The sequence below is a fragment of the Macaca nemestrina genome, unplaced genomic scaffold, assembly GCF_043159975.1.
Source record: "Macaca nemestrina isolate mMacNem1 unplaced genomic scaffold, mMacNem.hap1 Scaffold_522, whole genome shotgun sequence".
Lineage (NCBI taxonomy): Eukaryota > Metazoa > Chordata > Mammalia > Primates > Cercopithecidae > Macaca > Macaca nemestrina.
Window position 1 is genome coordinate 30,860 of NW_027257700.1, and position 14,316 is coordinate 45,175.

Below are 14,316 nucleotides of genomic sequence, written 5' to 3' on the forward strand. Positions count from 1 at the left end.
TCTTGGAATTCTGGGAGCGGGAAGGCAGCTCCAACGGGCAGGGAACCTGTGCCTGCGCCTTTGTGGACTGGCCCCTTGACCTCCCGGGATGGACCAGAGCTCCAGGCATGGCAGCAGCAAGCGGAAGTGGTGGTATGCTGCTGCCTGATTGTGCTTTTGGGGCGGACCCCAAGAGTACGTCCCCAGCTGCAGCGGGTTTGTAGGTGGGCGATAAAGTGGGGGCAGAGTCCAGGGAGTTTGGAAAGGATGGCAAGAGTAGGGGGAAGGGAGAGAGGGGGGAAGCCACAAAAGACTACAGCAGGGTGGGTGCAGTGGATCACACCTGTAACCACAGCACGTTGGGATTCAGAGGTGAGTGGCTCACGAGGTCAGGAGATCCAGACCAGTCTGGCTAACATGGTGAAGCCCCTCTCTACTAAAACTACAAAACATGAGCCTGGCGTGGGGGCAGGCGCCTGTAGTCCCCGCTGCTCGAGAGGCTGAGGGCAGGAGAAATGGTGTGAACGTGTGAGAGGGAGCTTGCAGTGAGCCGAGATCCACCACTGCACTCCACCCTGGGTGATAGAGTGACACTCCGTCTGGGAGAAAAAGAAAGAAGGAAGGAAAAAAGAGAGAGAGAGAGAGAAGAAGAAAGAAAGAAAGAAAGAAAGAAAGAAAGAAAGAAGAAAGAAAGAAAGAAAGAAAGAAAGAAAGAAAGAAAGAAAGAAAGAAAGAAAGAAAGAAAGAAAGGAAGAAAGGAAGAAAGAAAGAAAGAAAGAAAGAAAGAAAGAAAGAAAGAAAGAAAGAAAGAAAGAAAGAAAGAAAGAAAGAAAGAAAGAAAGAAAGAAAGAAGAAAGAGGGAGGGAGGGAAAGAAAGAGAGAGAAAGAAAGAGAGAAAGAAAGACAAAAAGAAAGAGTGAAAGAGAGAAAGAAAGAAAGGAAGAAGAAAGAAAGAAAGAAAGAAAGAAAGAAAGAAAGAAAGAAAGAAAGAAAGAAAGAAAGAAAGAAAGAAAGAAAGAAAAGAAAGAAGGAAAGAAAGAAAGAACAGAGAAAGATAAGAAACAGAGAAAGATAAGAAAGAGAGAAAGATAAGAAAGAACTAAAAAAGAAGAGAAAGAAAAAAACGGAAGAAATAAAGAGAGAAAAGAAGGAAAGAAGAGAGAGAGAGAAGGAGAGAAAGGAATGTAGAAAAGGAAGCAAAAAAGCCTACAGCGCCCAATATTCCCAGGCAGTCTCCCATCCAACTATTAACCACGCCCGATCCTGCTCAGGTTCCGAGATCAGATGAGATCTCGCGAGCTCAGGGTGGTGTGGCCACAGATGTCAGCAGAGGCACCTAGCTGCCACAAGAGCCCAGCCAGCCATACCTACAGGTTTCCAGCCAGCACGCCAGCCTGGGGCCTCCAGACTTGTATCGGGACCACAGAGCCACTCGCCCACAGATTCCCAGGCTCCCGAACTCCCAAGGTTCCACCACGTCCGGCACGCTCAGAACAGGGAGTGCTCCGAGGCATCAGGGTCCAGAGCCACGATCCTGGGTCCCTCATCCGGTCTTCTGCCCTGTTGCAGAGTTATTCTTTTGGATTCCCTGGAGGCTCAAGAAATCCTGCGTGGCCCCCTCTTGCCCCACCCAGCCAGAGATGTCAGGACTGGCCAAGGGCGAACAGGTAGCCCAGCAGCAAATGGACTTTTTCTCACAATGCCAACACTCGGGCCTGTGCCTTTGGGGCCTGGCCCCATGCCTCCCAGGCTGCAGCCTGGCTCCTGGCGGTACGGTGGTGAATGCGGAAGCGGTCGAATGCTGATACCCGTGGTTCTTTTGTGGCACAACCCCAGAAGGAGTTCTTTTGTGGCGCAACCCCAGAAGGAGTTCCCCAGGTGCATCAGGGGTGTAGGGGTGCGATAAAGGGGGAGCAGAGTCATGGGAGGTTGGGAAGCATGGTGACAGTAGGTGGAAGGGAGGAAGGGGGAAGCCATAAAAGCCTGTAATCCAGCACTTTGGGAGGCTGAGGCGGGTGGATCACGAGGTCAGGAGATCCAGACCTGCCTGGTTTACACGGTGAAACCTGGTCTCTGAGGCAAGAGAATGGCATGAACCTGGGAGGCGGAGCTTACAGTGAGCCGAGATTGCACCACTGCTCTCCAGCCTGGTGAAAGAAAGAAAAGAAAAAGAGAGAGAGAAAGAGAGAGAGAGAGGAAGGAAGGAAGGAAGGAAGGAAGGAAGGAAGGAAGAAGGAAGGAAGGAAGGAAGGAAGGAAGGAAGGAAGGAAGGAAGGAAGGAAGGAAGGGAGAGAAAGAAAGGAAGAAAGAAAGAAAAGAGAAAATAAAGAAGGAAAGAACGAAAGAAGGAAAGAAAGAAAGAGAATGAAAGAGAGAAAGAAAAGAATGAAAGAAAGAAAAAAGAAAGTAAAAAGATAGAAATTAAGGTGAGAGAGAGAGAAGGGAAGAAAGGAAGGTACAAAAGAAAGAAAGGCAAGAAAGAAAGCAAAAATGCCTACAGCACCCGGTATTCCCAGATGGTCTCCCACCCAAGTACTAACCAGGCCCTGAAAGGAATGAGGCACATCCCCCATATATCTCCCAACTTCCTGAGCCCAGCACAAACACATTCCTCCATATTTCTTTCAAACTTCAGAAAAACATCACCTGGGAGATCTCCAATAAGGAATGCTAAATGTATAATGTTAACCAATTGTAATGCAATAACCGAGAGAACTACCTTGTTCCCTGTAACTTTACACATATCCTGTTTACATCGGGCTATAAAAAGCAAGCACTCGCATTGTTCGAGGCCCTCCTGTATGCTGTAGAATGGAGCTGACCAAGTTCGAACTTGTAGTAAAGATCCTTGCCGCTTGGCTTTGACTCTGGACTCTGGTGGTCTTCTTTGGGAACAAATGGTCTGGGCATAACATCTGGGGCTCGTCCGGGATTCCCCAAGCCCACCAGACCCTGGTCAACGGATCTACTAAGATCGATCTACTGATAGGTGAGCCGGCTCGTCTCCGTTTGTCTGTCTGTGTCCTGTTCTGAATCTGAATCTGTGACTCACAAGGTCTGAAACGAGCTGGCGCAGTCCTGGTGGACGCGCTGTAGGACGGCCAGTGGAGACTGGTGGGAGACGTCCCCTTGCTCTCGTCTGATCTAGATTGCAATCTGAGCCTGCCGGAGCACGATCGCGATCTGAGCGGCTAACTCTGACCCGGGCTTCCGATGCGCACCTTGCAATCCGAGCTGCCGGAGCGCGATTGCGATCTGAGCGGCTAACTCTGACCCGGGCTTCTGGTGCACGCTTGCGATCCGAGCTGCCGGAGCGTGATCGCGATCCGAGTGGCTAACTCTGACCCGGGCTTCTGTGTGCGCGCTTGCGATCCGAGCTGCTGGAGCGCGATCGCGATCCGAGCGGCTAACTCTGACCCGGGCTTCTGGTGCGCACTTGCGATCTGAACTGCCCCGGTTTGGCGGGCAGCAGCTATCTCTGATCTGGGCTGCCCGAGCACAGAGCGCGATCGCGATCCAGGCAGCTAACTCTGACCCGGACTTCTGGTGCGCACTTGCAATCTGAACTGCCCCGGTTTGGCGGGCAGCGGCTATCTCTGATCTGGGCTGCCTGAGCCCAATCGCAATCCAGGCAGCTAACTCTGAGCAGGGCTGCCAAAGTGCGCCTGCAACTAGATATCATTAATAAGTCAGATCAGATTTCCTTTACAGGGATTCTAACCCACATTCCTTTACAGGAAGAAACTACAAATTATTACAGGATGGGTAATACCCAGAGCACTCCTCTATCTCTCCTTACAAGTAATTTCAAAGAAGTTAGAGCAAGGGGCCATGATCTTGGTATAGAAATCAGGAAAGGAAAGCTAATTACTCTGTGTCGCTCTGAATGGCCTGCCTTTGATGTGGGGTGGCCACCCGAAGGGACCTTCCAACTTGCTGTCATCACTAGGGTAAAGTCCAAGATTTCCCTACCTGGGCGTGCGGGCCACTTAGATCAAATCCCATATATCCTCATATGGCAGTGATCTTGTGAGAACCCGCCTCCTTGCTGCTGTCCCCTTCCAATTAGCCTCTGAACCCTGTAAGGCACTGGTTGCTCGACCACTAAAATCCAAGCAACTAACTGCCCTCCCCATCCTGTTCTACCTTTGCGGGGAAATCCCATCCTGTTCTACCTGACAGCGGGGACCCACTGTTCACAGAACCCCCTCCATACCCCTCCGGGCCCCAGGCCCCAGCTCCCCACGCTGAGCCTGGGGAAAAAGCAGGCGGATGGGAGGCGGCCGGCACACAAGGACCCGCTAAAAGTAAAAGTAACTTTGAAGGGCCAGCGGGGTGGACGCGAGGGCACACTTCGCGGGCTAGCCCCCCCCAGCCACCTGACTCCACAGTGGCTCTACCCCTTCGGGAAATAGGACCCCCAGATGACACAGGAATCCCCAGGCTCCAGTACTGGCCATTCTCTACCAGTGATCTGTATAACTGGAAGACCCAAAGTGCTCGGTTTTCAGACAACCCCAAAGATTTAATGGCTTTACTGGATAGTGTCATGTTCACCCACCAGCCCATTTGGGATGATTGTTAGCAGCTCCTCCAAATCTTCTACACAACGGAAAAGCGAGAAAGAATACAGGCCGGCGTGGGACTACAACACGACAGAAGGTAGGGGACGGCTACGCCTTTATCGCCAGACTCTAATGGCGGGTCTCTGGGCAGCTGCTCGCAAGCCCACTAATTTGGCTAAAGTATACTCTGTTCTGCAGGGAAAGACAGAGAGCCCAGCTACCTACTTAGAAAGGTTAATGGAAGCTTTTAGACAGTACACCCCCATAGACCCAGAGGCTCCAGGAAGTCAGGCAGCTGTTGTAATGTCTTTCGGAAATCAGGCAGCCCCAGACATTAAAGGGAAACTCTAGAAATTAGAAGACTTAGAGGATTGTGGACATACACCCAACTGTGCCAAACCCGTATACCCTCCTGAGTACCCCAAACCCTAAACATCAATGGTACACTGTTTTAGATTTGAAAGATGCTTTCTTCAGTTTGCCTTTAGCCCCTCAGAGCCAAAAGCTCTTCGCCTTCGAGTGAAATGACCCTGGAAGGGGCATAAGTGGCCAACTGACATGGACCAGGCTGCCGCAGGGATTCAAAAACTCTCCTACCCTGTTCGATGAGGCCCTCCATGAAGACCTGGGTGAGTACCGACGTAAACACCCTGAGGTAACTTTACTACAAAATGTTGATGACCTCCTGATTGCTGCTGAGACCCAAGAAGCTTGTATTCAAGGGACCAAGAGTCTCTTACAAGCTCTGGGAAATCTAGGCTACCGAGCCTCGGCAAAGAAAGCTCAAATCTGTAAGCCAGAAGTAACATATCTGGGGTACCTGCCAAAAAGAGGGCAGCGCTGGTTAACAGATGCCTGGAAGCAGACTGTTCTGCAGATTCCCAGGCCACAATCCACCCGACAAGTGAGGGAATTCCTGGGGTCGGCGGGATTTTATAGACTATGGATACCTGGGTTCGCAGAACTGGCTAAACCCTTGTATCAGGCAACACGGGGGCAGCAGCCATTTAATTGGACAGACGAAGCCGAGTCGGCTTTCCAACAGATCAAAACCACCCTACTCTCTGCGCCTGCACTAGGACTACCTGATGTCACCAAGCCCTTCCACTTATACATGGACCAGAGCAAAGGTGTCGCCAAGGCAGTAATAACTCAGAATTTAGGCCCCTGGTGGAGGCCAGTTGCCTACCTGTCAAAGAAGTTAGACCCAGTGGCTGCCAGGTGGCCCCCTTGTCTCCGAATGATTGTGGCCACAGCTCTGATGGTACAAGATGCTGATAAACTTGTCATGGGTCAAGAATTGGGGGTCGTTACCCCACATGCCATCGAAGGTGTACTCAAACAGCCACCTAATCGATGGATAAGTAATGCCCGGCTCACCCACTACCAAGGACTACTACTAAATCCTATCAGGATAACCTTCCTGCCCCCAACGACCTTAAACCCTGCCTCACTGCTGCCCAACCCGGACCTGGACACGCCGCTCCATGATTGCACCGAGATACTAGCTCAGGTGCACGGAGTTGGAGAGGACCTGCAGGACCGCCCACTCCCTGATGCTAACCTCGTCTGGTTCACTGATGGGAGCAGCTTCATGCATCAAGGCCAGAGGTACGCTGGAGCGGCAGTAACTTCAGAGACTGAGGTAATCTGGGTGGGACCCCTGCCCCCGGGGACATCGGCCCAGAAGGCCGAACTGATAGCGCTCACCCAAGCTCTTACCTTAGGGGCAGGGAAGAAGCTGACAGTATATACAGACAGCCGATATGCTTTTGCTACGGCGCACATACACGGGGCCATCTACAGGGAGCAAGGGTTACTAACAGCTAAAGGAAAAGAGATAAAAAAAAAAAAAAAAACAAGCAAGAGATCCTAGCCCTGTTAACAGCGCTATGGAAGCCAGAAAAGTTAGCCATTGTGCATTGCCCAGGGCATCAGAAATCAACCACTCCAACTGCTCAAGGCAACTTTCTGGCAGGCCAAACTGCAAGAAATGTGGCAAAGGCTCCCAGCCAACTCCTTGCGCTCCAGCTCCCTGACCCGGGCCCCCGGGACTTGCCACATTTCCCTGATTATTCAGAACAAGATCTCCAGTGGATTGACAAGCTTCCCCTGAAACAGACCCAGAATAGGTGGTGGACTGATACTAATGACCAAACCATCCTACCAGAAAAATTAGGACAACAAGTGTTAGAACACATCCACCGAGCCACCCACCTGGGTGCTCGGCGGATGATAGACCTGATCAGACACTCTAAGCTCAAATTCAGACATACAGCCGAGATGGCCAGCAGCATCGTGGCAAGTTGCAAAGTCTGCCAGCTTAACAACGCCTACCCCCAGTCCCAGGCTGCAGTGGGAACAAGGCTTAGAGGAACCAGGCCCAGTATCTACTGGGAAGTAGATTTTACTGAAATAAAGCCAGGAAAGTATGGGTATCGGTACTTACTTGTCTTTGTAGATACTTTTTCAGGGTGGACTGAAGCATTTCCAACCAAAAGAGAAACTGCTCAGGTTATAGCAAAGAAAATTCTGGAAGATATCCTCCCCAGGTATGGCTTCCCCGTCCAGATAGGGTCAGATAATGGGCCAGCCTTCGTCGCTAAGGTAAGTCAGGATTTGTCTTCCATCCTTGGGGCAAATTGGAAATTACATTGCGCTTACAGGCCCCAGAGTTCAGGACAGGTAGAAAGGATGAATCAGACCTTAAAAGAGACCTTAACTAAATTGACTATGGAGACTGGTGCTAATTGGGTGGTCCTTCTCCCCTACGCTCTGTTCCGGGCCTGTAATACCCCTTACAGACTGGGCCTTACCCCTTACAAAATCATGTATGGCAGACCCCCACCCCTGGTTCCCAGTCTAAAAGATGATCTGCTCAAATCTGAAACAGAAAATGTCTCTGAACTCTTATTTTCCCTACAAGCCTTGCAGAAAATTCATCAAGAAATCTGGCCCAAGCTGAAGGAACTATATGAGACCGGTCCCCCACCGACACCCCATCTCCCAGCCAGGAGACTAGGTCCTGGTTAAGCGACACCGACAAGAGACCCTAGAACCCAGGTGAAAGGGACCACTCCAGGTACTCCTGACCACACCCACCACCCTGAAGGTAAAAGGCATCACGTCGTGGATCCACTACACCCACGTCAAGCCAGTGGACCCAACCTCCGACCTTCTAGGACCAATCACAGCAGCGGCTGAAGCACCGGCCACGTGGACTGTGGACAGAGCTAAGAACAACCCCTTAAAACTCACCCTGCGCCTGCAATATAGCTCACTGCAAACATGCAGTTAGGTAGTCTAGCCCTAACATTAGCCGCCCTAGTGGCCGCTGGGGAAAACACCAAACCAGCACCTAAACCCCAGTCAGGAAAAGTTTCCCTACTGTTTCTTAGGAACCAATTCCAGCCTCTGCAGCATCACTGCAGTGCCCCCTAATATCACCCTAAGGGCTCCGCCAGGCATATTCTTCTAGTGTAATGGGACATTATCTAAGGACCTATCTAGTCCCTCTGTTACCAACCTACTGTGTCTTCCTGTCCCATTAGTTCCCCGGTTGACTCTAATAACTGCTGGCGAGTTCCTAGGGTACACCGGTAACTGGACTAGTACTGCTATTCACCCAGTCCCTAGACCGAGACCTGCACGAGCCATATTTCTCCCCCTCATTGAAGGAATCTCCCTCACCGCATCCCTCATTGCGGCCGAGATGGCGGGGGGAAAGCCCTAGGTCACACCCTCATAACAAGCAACAACTTGTGCCAACAATTTGCCGTGGCTATGAAGGAATCAGCTGAGTCCCTTGCCTCCCTTCAGCGGCAACTCACATCCCTAGCCCAGGTAACCTTGCAGAACCAGAGGGCCCTAGACCTACTCACTGCTAAAAAAGGTGGTACATGTATGTTTCTGAAAGAGGACTGTTGTTTCTACATAAATGAATCAGGGCTTGTAGAAGACCGGGTCCAACAGTTACGCAAGTTAAGCACTGAAGTAAAAACACGGCAGTTTGCTTCAGCTGCAGACCAACGGTGGAATTCCTCTATGTTTTCTCTGTTAGCCCCCTTCCTTGGACCCCTGCTAAGTCTACTATTTCTGCTAACCATAGGACCTTGTGTTGTTAACATAATTTTGCAGTTTGTCAGAGAAAGGTTTAACACCGTTCAGCTCATGGTCCTCAGAGCCCAATACCAACCTGTAAATGCTGAAACAGAGTCAGACTTATAAGACCCAAGATTGGCTCTAGAGTTACCTGAAAAGAAGGGGGGAATGAAAGGAATGAGGCACATCCCCCATATATCTCCCAACTTCCTGAGCCCAGCACAAACACATTCCTCCATATTTCTTTCAAACTTCAGAAAAACATCACCTGGGAGATCTCCAATAAGGAATGCTAAATGTATAATGTTAACCAATTGTAATGCAATAACCGAGAGAACTACCTTGTTCCCTGTAACTTTACATATCCTGTTTACATCGGGCTATAAAAAGCAAGCACTCACATTGTTCGAGGCCCTCCTGTATGCTGTAGAATGGAGTGACCAAGTTCGAACTTGTAGTAAAGATCCTTGCTGCTTGGCTTTGACTCTGGACTCTGGTGGTCTTCTTTGGGGAACAAACGGTCTGGGCATAACAGCCCGACACAGCTTATCTTCCGAGATCAGATGAGATTGGGTGCCTTCCCGTTGGTATGGCAGTAGATGCCTCAGAGGCGCCTGGCTGCCCCAAGAGCCGGGCCCAGCCATGCCTGCCCACTTCCAGCCAGCACCAACAGCCCAGGGTCACCAGGCTGGGATCAGGACCCCTGAGCTGCTCGTCCATAGCCTTCCCCCAGCTCCTGAGCTCCCAAGCTTCCACCACATTTGGTCCGCTCAGAACAGGGTGTGCTCCGAGGAGTCAGGACCCAGGGCCCACAATCCTGGGACCCTTTCCAGTCCTCCCCACTATCGTGGAAGTATTCTTTTGGATTCCTGGCCACTCAGTACCTCCTGAGAGATCCCCTCTTGCCCCACCCACCTGGAGCCGTCAGGGCTGGTCAAGGTCGAACAGCCGGCCCAGCCATGCATGGTCTTTTTCTCACAATGTCCCCTCCACAGTCACTTGTTCTGACAAAGACCCGGCAGTTGGGCAAGAAGGGGCGGCAGGTTGGGGGTTGGGGGATGGCCCTGCTTTGCCCCGGCTGGCACTAGAACAGGTAGACTGATCCCCTGAGAGAGGGGCTGAGGCACACACACAGACACACACACAGAGACACACACACATGCACACACACAAAAACGGCTTGAAGTAGAGCAAGGAAGAGATGGATGGAGAGATTGAAACCGAGGGAGGGAGACAGACAGGCTTTCAGAGAGACAGGGGAGGGAGAGAGGGAAAGAGACAGACAGAGAAGCAGAGAAAGAGAGAGGGACAGAGAAAGAGAGAGAGTCAGAGAGACAGAGGGAAGGCGACAGAAGTAGCGTGAGGTGCAGGGGCAAACCCAGAAGTGAGAGGGGGAGGGAGCTAGAGAGCGAGGGTGACAGAGCGTTACAGAGGGAGTGCCCTGCTCTGGTAGGCAGGTCCCTTTTGAGCAGGCCTGGATAGGGTGGAGGTGGCTTGGGCTGGGCCAGAACAGGGTGGCCGGGCCGTCCATGCAAGAGGAGCAAGCTTCTGTCTTGGATTAATTGTTTGCTTTGGAGGTGGGTTTTGTAGGTTCAATCCTTTGTTCCATCTCGTTATGCTCTCGGTGCGGAGCAGTGGGCCCCTTGATTTGCAGAGTGCACCCACCCTTTTGGCAGGAGCCATGGAGCCAGGCATGCCCATAGGTGAGGAGGCCTGGGTCTCTGGTGTGTCCTCAGGACTGGAGTTTACACGACGTTGGTTACAATGGGATTCCGGGTGCATAAGGACTGTTTTCCTGGTGGCTGGCGATGCAATGTCCTTCCACCCGGTAAAGAAGCCCCTGCCTACAGGAGCAGAGGTGTTGGCAGGCGTATGTGGCACCTGCTGCCCCCAGTGTGGGGAAAAGAGAGATCAGCCTGTTACTGTGTCTATATAGAAAGAAGTAGACATAACAGACTCCATTTTGTTCTGTATTTGAGATGCTGTTAATCTGTGACCCTACCACCAACCTTGTCCTTGCAAGACACATGTGCTGTGGTGACTCAAGGTTTAAAGGATTTTGGGCTGTGTAGGATGTGTTTTGTTAAACAAGTGCCTGAAGGCAGCTTGCTGATTAAAAGTCTTCTCTTAATCTTAATTCTCAAGTACCCAGGGACATGTACACTGCCAAAGGTCGCAGGGACCTCTGCCTAGGAGAGCTAGGTATTGTCCAAGGTTTCTCCCCATGTGATAGTCTGAAATATGGCCTCATGTGATGGGAAAGACCTGATCATCCCCTAGCCTGACACCCGTGAAGGGTCTGTGCTGAGGAGGACCAGTACAAGAGGAAAGAAGGCCTCTTGGCCATTGTTGGCAGTTGAGATAGAGAAAAGCATCTGTCTCCTGCCTGTCCCTGGGCAATGGAACATCTCAGTGTAAAACCCGATTGTATGTTCTGTTTACTGAGAATGGAGAAAACCGCCTTAGGGCAAAAGGTGGGCCTTGCTAAGGCAATGCTGCTCTTTATGCACTAAAAAGGTTTGTGAAGACGTTTGCATATGCATATCAAGGCATAGCACTTTTCCTTAAACTTATTCATGTCACACAGATCTTTATTCATATGCCTTACTGCTGACTTTCTCCCTACGATGATCCTATTATCCTTCCACTTCCCTTTTTTCTAAGATGGTAAAGATAATTATCAATAAATACTAAGGGAATTCAGAGACCGGTGCCCGCGTGGGTCCTCCGTATGCTGAGCGCCGGTCCCCTGGGCCCACTTTTTCTTTCTCTATACTTTGTCTCTGTGTCTCATTTCTTTTCTTAAGTATGTCATTCCACCTAATGAGAAACGCCCACAGGTGTGGAGGGGAAGGCCACCCCTTCATCTGGTGTCCAACGTGGGTACTTTTCTCTAAGGTGAAGGTATGCTTGAGCATGGTCATTGAGGACAAGTCGATGAGAGACTCCTGAGTACATCTACAGTCGGCCTTGCAGTAAGCTTATGCACTCAGAAGAACCTAGGGTAACAATGGGGGAAACTAAAAGTAAATATGCCTCTTATCACAGCTTTATTAAAATTCTCTTAAAAAGAGGGGGAGTTAAAGTCTCTACCAAATATCTAATTACGCTATTTCAAACAATAGAACGGTTTTGCCCATGGTTTCTAGAACAGGGAACTTTAGATCTAAAAGACTGAGACAAAATTGGCAAAGAATTAAAACAAGCAAGTAGGGAAGGTAAAATCATCCCACTTACAGTATGGAATTATTGGGTCATTATTAAAGTAGCTTTAGAACCGTTTCAAACAGAAGATAATGTTTCAGTTTCTGATATCCCTGAAAGCTGTGCAGTAGATTGTGAAAAAGAGGTAGGGGTAGAATCCCGGAAAGGAACAGAAAATTCACACTGTAAATGTGTAGCAGAGCCGGTAATGGCTCGGTCAATGCAAAATGTTGACGATAATCAATTACAGGAGGTGACATATCCTGAAACGTTAAAATTAGAAGAAAAAGGTCCAGAATTAGCAGAGCCATCAGAGTCTAAACCACGATGGCCAACTCCTTACAGCAGCTCAGATGCCTGTAACTTTACAACCTCAAATGCAGGTTAAACAAGTACAAACTCCAAAAGAAGATCAAATAGAAAAAGATAGAGTCTCTGTCATAGCAATGCCAATCCAAATACAGTGTCCACAATATCATCCGGTAGAAAATGAGACCCAGCCGCCAGTAGCCTATCAATACTGGCCACCAGCCAAACTTCAGTATCAGTTGCCCCCAGAAAATCTGTATGGACAGCCAGGAATGTTTCCAGTGCCACAGGGCAGGGTGCCATATCCTCAGCTGCCCACCATGAGACTTAATCCTACAGCACCACCTAGTACACAGGGTGTAGTGCATTACATAAAATTATTGATGAGGCAAGAAAACAAGGAAATATTGAGGCATGGCAATTCCCAGTAATATTAGAATGAAGACTACCTGGAGAAGGGGTCCATGATGGAGAGTCTGCCGTAGCTGAAGCCAGATATAAGTCCTTTTCTATAAAAATGCTAAAAGAAATGAAAGAGGGAGTAATACAGTATGGACCCAACTCTCCTTACATGAGAACATTATTAGATTCCTTTGCTCATGGACATAGACTCATTCCTTATGATTGGGAGATTCTGGCAAAATCATCAATCTTACCCTCGCAATTTTTACAATTTAAGACTTGGTGGATTGATGGGGCACAAGAACAGGTCCGAAGAAATAGGACTGCCAATCCTCCAATTAACATAGATGCAGATCAACTATTAGGAATAGGTCAAAATTGGAGCACTGCTAGCCAACAAGTAATAATGCCAAATGAGGCCATTGAGCAAATTAGGGCTATCTGCCTTAGGGCCTGGGAGAAAATCCAAGACCCAGGAACAACCTGCCCCTCCTTCAATACAATAAGACAAGACTCTAAAGAGCCCTACCCTGATTTTGTAGCAAGACTTCAAGATGCTGCTCAAAAGTCAATTACCGATGAGAATGCCCATAATGTCATAGTGGAGTTGATGGCATATGAAAACGCCAATCCTGATTGTCAATCAGCCATTAAGCCATTAAAAGGAAGGGTTCCGGCAGGATCAGATGTAATCTCAGAGTATGTTAAAGCCTGTGTTGGAATTGGAGGAGCTATGCGTAAAGCTATGCTTATGACTCAAGCAATCATAGGAATTGCTTTAGGAGGACAAGTTAGAACATTCGGGGGAAAATGTTATAATTTTGGTCAAATTGGTCATCTAAAAAAGAATTGCCTAGTCTCAAATAAACAAAATGCAACTACTCAAGCTACTACAACAACAGATAAAGAGCCACCTGGCCTATGTCCAAGATGTAAAAAGGGAAAACATTGGAGTAATCAATGTCGTTCTAAATTTGATAAAAATGGGCAACCACCGTCAGGAAATGAGAGGAGGGGCCAGCCTCAGGCCCCGCAACAAACAGGCATTCCCAATTCAGCCTTTTGTTCCTCAGGGTTTTCAGGAACAACAACCCCCACTGTCACAAGTGTTTCAGGGAATAAGCCAGTTATCACAATACGGCAATTATCCCGTGCCACAAGCAGTAGATTTATGTACTATACAAGCAGTCTCTCTGCTTCCAGGGGAGCCTCCACGAAAAATCCCCACAGGGGTATAGGGCCCATTGCCTGAGGGGACTGTAGGACTAATCTTAGGAAGATCAAGTTTAAATCTAAAGGTAGTTCAAATTCATACTGGTGTGGTTGATTCATACTATAAAGGCGAAATTCAATTGGTTATTAGTTCCTCAATTCCTTGGAGTGCCATTCCAGGAGACAGGGTTGCTCAATTATTACTCCTACTTTATATTAAAGTTGGAAACAGTGAGATACAAAGAACGGGAGGGTTTGGAAGCACTTATCTGGCAGGAAAGGCTGCATATGGGGCAAGTCAGGTCTCTGAGAACAGACCTGTGTTTAAGGCCATTATTCAAGGAAAACAGTTTGAAGGGTTGGTAGACACTGGAGCAGATGTCTCTGTCGTTGCTTTAAATCAGTGGCCAAAAAATTGGCCTAAACAAAAAGTTGTTACAAGAATTGTCAGCATAGGCACAGCTTCAGAAGTGTGTCAAAGTACAATGATTTTACATTGTTTAGGGCCAGATAATCAAGAAAGTACTGTTCAGCCAATGATTAC